The sequence below is a fragment of the Papilio xuthus genome, unplaced genomic scaffold (genome assembly GCF_000836235.2).
Source record: "Papilio xuthus unplaced genomic scaffold, Pxut_1.1 DF829660.1, whole genome shotgun sequence".
NCBI lineage: Eukaryota > Metazoa > Arthropoda > Insecta > Lepidoptera > Papilionidae > Papilio > Papilio xuthus.
In genome coordinates, this window is record NW_013528989.1 from 2251831 (window position 1) to 2258625 (window position 6795).

Genomic DNA, 6795 nt, shown 5'->3' on the forward strand with positions numbered 1-6795 from the left:
GGATAGGTTGATGATGAGATATAAGTAAAGAAGAATTACCTAAGATGTATACAAAGAAGAATATACAAGAAGAAGCCAAAGAAGAACAGAGTGAAACCGGTAGGGGTTTCTTTCGGCCTTCAGCTGTTCAAAGTCTGTAGGCCGGCGGAAACTACTTGCTGGGGTTACTCAAAATCATCAGAAAAGAAGAATATTGAACAAAGAAGATACTAAAAAGAGAAGAGAAGGAAACGAAGAATTACTGTTTTTTTTTAAGTTTGAAAATGTGCACAACAAAATCTTATCTTATTAATATAAATGGGAATTTTTCGATGGATTTTTGTTTGAAGATATCTCGATAACCGCTGAACAGATCTTGATGAAATTTGGTATACATATAGAATATAGTCTGGAAGAACACATAGGCTACTAAGTTTTTTTTTAATTCCGCGCTAACGGAGCCACGGGCGACCGTTAGTGTATGATATTTTCTATGGATAAATATCTTTTCTTGTATTGTTTATACAGGTCGTTACTAAAATGTAAGCATTTATTGAAAATTGTTTTTAAATAATTTGTCCCCGTTAATTTACACAATGTTAAATTATCACATAACACATAGCAACTAAGAGGACTACTTTTTCAAACACCCCGTATATACTTTCAAACATCACTAAATGTAGTTCAATATCATATATACAGCATGTGTCAAAAGTCGTGGAAAAAATATAATTTATAGCTCCAAAAATATTTCGACATATTCACATCGTGAGCAGTTTTATTTGAGCGGGAAAAAAGGTTTATTACAGTACATAAATAACTTTGGGACGGAGAACGAGTGGTTATAGAAAAACTTGTGCTCGAAAGAACAATATTTTATTTCTGTTTGACCCATATTTTAAGACCTAGCTTTCTCTGACTAAAATAAACTTTTAGATATTATTAGTTAGACTCCTTTGGCGCGAAAGTGCTTTCCTTACAAAGTCAAATCAGAATGATTAGTGACATACTTACTCCGCTGGCGCATCGACCCAAAGTGGGTCTTGGCCTCCGACACCAGAGATCGCCAAATTCGTCTGTCTTGCGCCTTCTATTCTCTACGCCATACATAAACGTTGACATTTTAATAAGGCTAGTGTTGCGCTACAACAGAACACAGTCGGATTTTCTTCCTATCAATACAAACGTAAAAACCCAGACAGAGACTGGATTTCTTGACGCGACAGCTTATCATATTTGGATAAAATACGGCATTGACGCAGATTAATGTAATTTTAGAGTGAACGGAGTCGCAGGCAGCAACTAGTTTCAGTTATAAATAATATAATGCATACATAATTATATAATGTTACTAATATCATGAGCGTCGATGGCTCAGGGGTCAAGCACTCGACTTGCAATCTGTAGGTCCCGGGTTCGAATCCCACCATGTACCAATGTGTTTTTCCATTTCCGATTTACATATGTACATTTATCCGACGTTCTTACGGTGATGGAAAACATCGTGATGCAACCTGCACAGATATGATAAGAAATTCAAAGATATGTGTGAAGTCAACACGCACTTGACCAGCGTGGTTGACTATGGCCTAATCACCCTTAACTTAGGGTAGGCTCCGAGCCCCTCGGTGGGGACGTATAGTGAGCTGATGATGATGACTAATATCATAAATGCGAATGTTTAGATGTATGTTTGTTTGAACGTATCTCCAGAACGACGGAACGGATCTCGCTGAAATTTGGAATATAGAACATAGTCTGGATGAACACATAGGCTACGTATTATGTTTTTTTTTATTACCGTGCGGACGGAATCGCGTGCGGACAGCTAGTACATACATAATTCTTAAAACAACTACATGTTTACATTTTTAACAGTCACTATAGAAATTTATAATTCCTTTTATACGTCAAATAAATTGTCCTTAAAAACAAAACAGCAAAGAATAAATCTAAATCATACTTAAGGCTTATACAATTAGTAAGATTGATAACAGTTGAGTTTTACCCTAATTTTTTACGCTTACCGTGGGGTATTTGGGACATCCTGTAGCCCAAATAAATGAACCGATTTTAACGAGTTAGTTATCATTTGATTCGTAGTCTTCTCCTGAATGTTATTAGCATACAGTTGAGATTTTTATTCAATATATAGTTAATTTAAAGATTCTTAAGTGTGCTACACAACTAAAGCAAAGCAATGGAGAGGCAAAAGTTTTTTTTTATATCATAAGATGGCAAACAAGCGAGCAGCCACCTGAAATAGCGAAGTGACCGTTGCCCATAGACATACGCAATTGGATATACGTTGCCGACCTTTCATCGACGGAGGAGATGATGCACAGAATGAAAATATTTTCCCTTCCTATGCATCCTCTCATCCGGATAGTCCACCTCCACTTCCCAACCTCTCCTTATAAGAAAAGGGTGGGAAGGGAAATAGGACTAAATTTGTCCAAAACATGTTTTTGCGTTTACATTCATTGCATTGACTTTAAAAAAGAGAATTGACTAGTAACCTTCGATATAATTCGATTTTTTTTTATGTTAAAATATTACCAGATTTTTGTTTTTCTTGTATCATTTCAAGTAAGCTCTATTGCTTTAACTAGGACATGATGTACGACAATACACGAAAGGCGGGATTCGAACTTTCGACCTAGTGATCGGCAATCCGTACCCTTAACCATTAGGCTATCAACGCCTCTATTAACTACCTACTTATTACCTTTATATGTAAGCTAATCATACTAATATTATAAATGCGAACGTTTAGATGTTTGTTAGAAGGTATCTCCAGAAGTGTGGTAGAACCCGCTTAAACACCTTCGCATGAATTGGCCAGGTTCGCTCGGTGAAATACCACCATCACACAGAAAACGGGCGTGAATTGGAAGCAATTCCGCGTTTCGTCTAATGAGTGTGCGTCCCGGAGGCCTAATTTAGTCCTCTTTCCCTTCCCACCCTACGCTTATAAGGAAAGGATGGGAATTGGAAGTGGACTTTCCGGATGAGAGGATGCATGGAAAGGTAAAATATTTTCTTTCTGTGCATCCTCTCCTCCGTCGATTAAAGATAGGCGGGCGACGCATATGCAATTGCGTATGTCTATGGGCAACGGTCACTTCGCTACTTCAGCGATTTCAGGTGGTCGCTCGCTCGTTTGCTACCTTATGATATATAAAAAAAACAGCTGCATGGATCTCGCTTAAAGGCATAGATGTAGAACATAGTCTGGAAGAACACATAGGTTACTTATTAAGTTTTTCTTTTAATTCCGCGCACATGGAATCGCGGGCAACTAATAATATGTGCTGTAACAAATATGGCCTATATTCCAGAGTTACTAAAGTATTTTCATTATGTTTGTTTTGAGTTGTGTTTTATATTCCCATTGTATCGAAACATTGTTACAAACTTTTAATGAATAACGGACGTGTAATTGCGTTCTCTTACATATTTGAATTCATGTTTTGCGTTGATTTTTATTAGCCGACTTCAAAAAGAATGAGGTTATCAATTCGTCTATATAAAATTATTCAAACTTTCGTGAGATATTATACTAAACTGATATATAAACACGGCTAAACACTCACGTATATACGTCCGGTGGCGGCACCGACTAGTTTCGAGCCTTCATCAGGATAAGTGGTACTGGTATTATTTCGCGGACGCGGCCCTCAGCTCACTGCGCGCCTGCGCTCTTAAACAACAACACCACCGACATTTTGGTATCAACATCGTCGACGACGCCGGCGCACCCCGCGCCCCTTGCCCTCTCAAGACGCGCCCTAAGAGCAGTGGTAGACCACTGTTAGATGGAGATTACTTTTTAAATTCATCATCAATCTGCCCTTATCCCTACTGAGGGTAGACACAGTATGTACTCCATTTATCCCTATCAGCTGTTATATCTGAATCCACCTTCTTCTTGCACATATCTTTCACGCAATCCTTTTTAATTTACTTTTATTAAGCCTAATTTTATTCTCTTTCTCTTCACACCGCTTTCTTATAAGTAAAGTGTGGGAGGAGAAAGTGGATTTGACGGAGAAGGGGACGCGAAGGAATGGAGTAGGCGGCAATCTGATCGTTTTGCGTAGACATCCGAAATTGCAGATGCGTTGCCTACATCTATCGACAGAAAAGGGGAAGCACAGAATGAGCTACGCTTCACCTGCATCAAATCCCCATCTCCTTCGCATCTTTTCTTCACAAGATAAGTGTGCGAAGGGAAAATGATGGGGTCATTTTTCTGTGCGTCCCTCCTCCGTCGATAAAATCATTTACGTCCACCGGGTTACATATCTTTGTCGCACACTCCTTGTACACTTAAACACAATTCAATTAGGCCAGGTTATACTGGCCAGGGAAAGTTCCTCTATTTTTGTGGAACATCAAAGCATGTTATACTTTTCTGTTTGTGAATACAGCTCGGGTTTTTTTTGTTCTATTTCTAATTATTCCAACAAAGGGATTGGTAACCCAGAGCAAAATTTTCGATTCCATTTTTAAATGGAAATTCGCTTCGAGATTTGATTTCGTCTGCACAGAATTAAAAAACTACTTATTATAGTAGCCTATGTGTTCTTCCAGACTATGTTCTACATCTATAACAAATTTCATCAAGATCTGTTTAGTCGTTCTGGAGATACCTTCAAACATCCATCCATCTAAACATTCGCATTTATAATATTAGTAAGATAGTTGGAGTGTTCCAAATGAAGTCTAATCGTAAGTCGATTTAGTAAATACCATCTTGTATTTTATAAGCAACACAGAAGATTTCCTCTATCATAAGGCTTCACAGGCCTTAGCTTTGTGCTTTGGATAAGGTTATCTATCTTACTGGTATTATAGTTGAGTTAAATGGGAGCTTCGACAAACATCTCAAGAAGCTCTCGCTTATCGGACGACACGACAGACCGCCAGGTTCCATCCACACCACCTAGATGGCTGGCATACCACAACGTCGCGATTCTCGCGCAATTTCTTGCCTCGCACAGCCGCGTTGTGGAACGGTCTGTCCTCGGCGGTATTTCCAAACCAATACGACTTAGGGATCTTCAAGAAGCGAGCATACCATTTCCTTAAAGGCCGGCAACGCATCTGCAGTTCCTCTAGCGTTGCAGATGTCCATGGGTGTCGTTGATCACCTCGGTGTACCCGCGGCTCGTTTGCCCCCCTTCTCTTATAAAAATAAAATAAAATAAACAGTTGGATTAAGGGTCCGATACGAAAGGCAGTTATCCTAGAAAACGCGCGCATCGTGAGAAGGTTCCTGTCTCTGCAGCCCTCACCACTGGTTGTTTGAGTCATGGGATTCCGCAGCCGGTGGTGCTCTATTTTTAACATAATATATTTTGTATATTTTTTTATTTTCGAGAGCGTCGATGGCTCAGGGATTTCAGCTCTTGATTTGTTATCTGAAGGTCCTGAGTTCGAATCCCGCCATATACCAATGTGTTTTTCGATTTCCGATTTACAGATGTACATTTATCCTATGTTGTTACGGTGAAGGAAAACATCGTGATGCTGCACATATCTGAGAAAGTCAACTATATGTGTGAAGTCAACCCGCACTTGGCGCAGCGTGGTTGACTATGACCTAGTCACATAACTTATGGTAGGCTCCGAGCCCCTCAGTGGAGACGTATAGTGAGCTGATGATGATCTGATAATAAATAAATGAATACATGGGTATTATAAATCAAAATATTTGGATGTATGTTATAATGTATCTACAGAACGGTTGAATGGATCTAGAAGATGTAGAACATAGTCTGGAAGAACACATAGACTACTAATTTACTTTTTATAAATACTAAGCGAACGGAATCTCGTACAACAGCTATTATTTCGAATCTATTGGGTATCTATAACAATCTACAAAAACATATAAAAGAAAGTGGTGTTAGTTACACTATTTATAACTCAAGAACGTCTTTACCGATATGCCTGAAAATTGTTGAGGAGGTAGCTTAGAGCCAGGAGACGGACATAGGATACTATTTATTATTTTTTTTTCGAATTTATGCCTCGCCTGCTTTTTTATTTAACTTACTAATATTATAAATGCGAATGTTAAGATGGATGTGGTGTGGATGGATGGATGTTTGAAGATATCTCTAGAAAGGCTAAACGGATCTCGATTAAAGCATACGTATAGAAGATAGTCCGAAAGAACACATAAGCTATACTTATTAAGTTTTTTCGTATGTCCACGCGGACGGAGTCGCGGGCGACAGCTAGTGTATTATATAACCATATTTAATCCGTAACAATGTTGCGTTAGCAAATTAAAATACAGAATTAGTCCCCCTCTGTGTCCGTGTTTTGTTAATTAACCCCCAAGATATACGGCAGCCATTTTTAAAAAGTAATAGACTAGTGATGTACATACTGCTTTAATATCGACCATAATTAAATTAAAAAATATAAAAATACTTTTGAAACAAGCTTTAACTATGTTTCTTTTTATATTATAAGGTGGCAAACGAGCGATCGGCCACCTGAAATCGCTGAAATAGCGATGTGACCGTTGCCCATAGACATACGCTATTGCATATGCCTACCGTTAATCGACGGAGGAGAGGATGCACAGAAAGAAAATATCTTCCCTTTCCATGCATCCTCTCATCCGGAAAGTCCACTTCCACTTCCCATCCTTTCCTTATAAGAAAATGGATGGAAAGGGAAAGAGGACTAAATTAGGCCTCCGGGACGCACACTCATCAGACTGTAGTTGGAATAGCTTCCACTTGACGCCTGTCTTCTGTGTGGTCGTGGTATTTCACCGGGCGAGCCGGGACAATT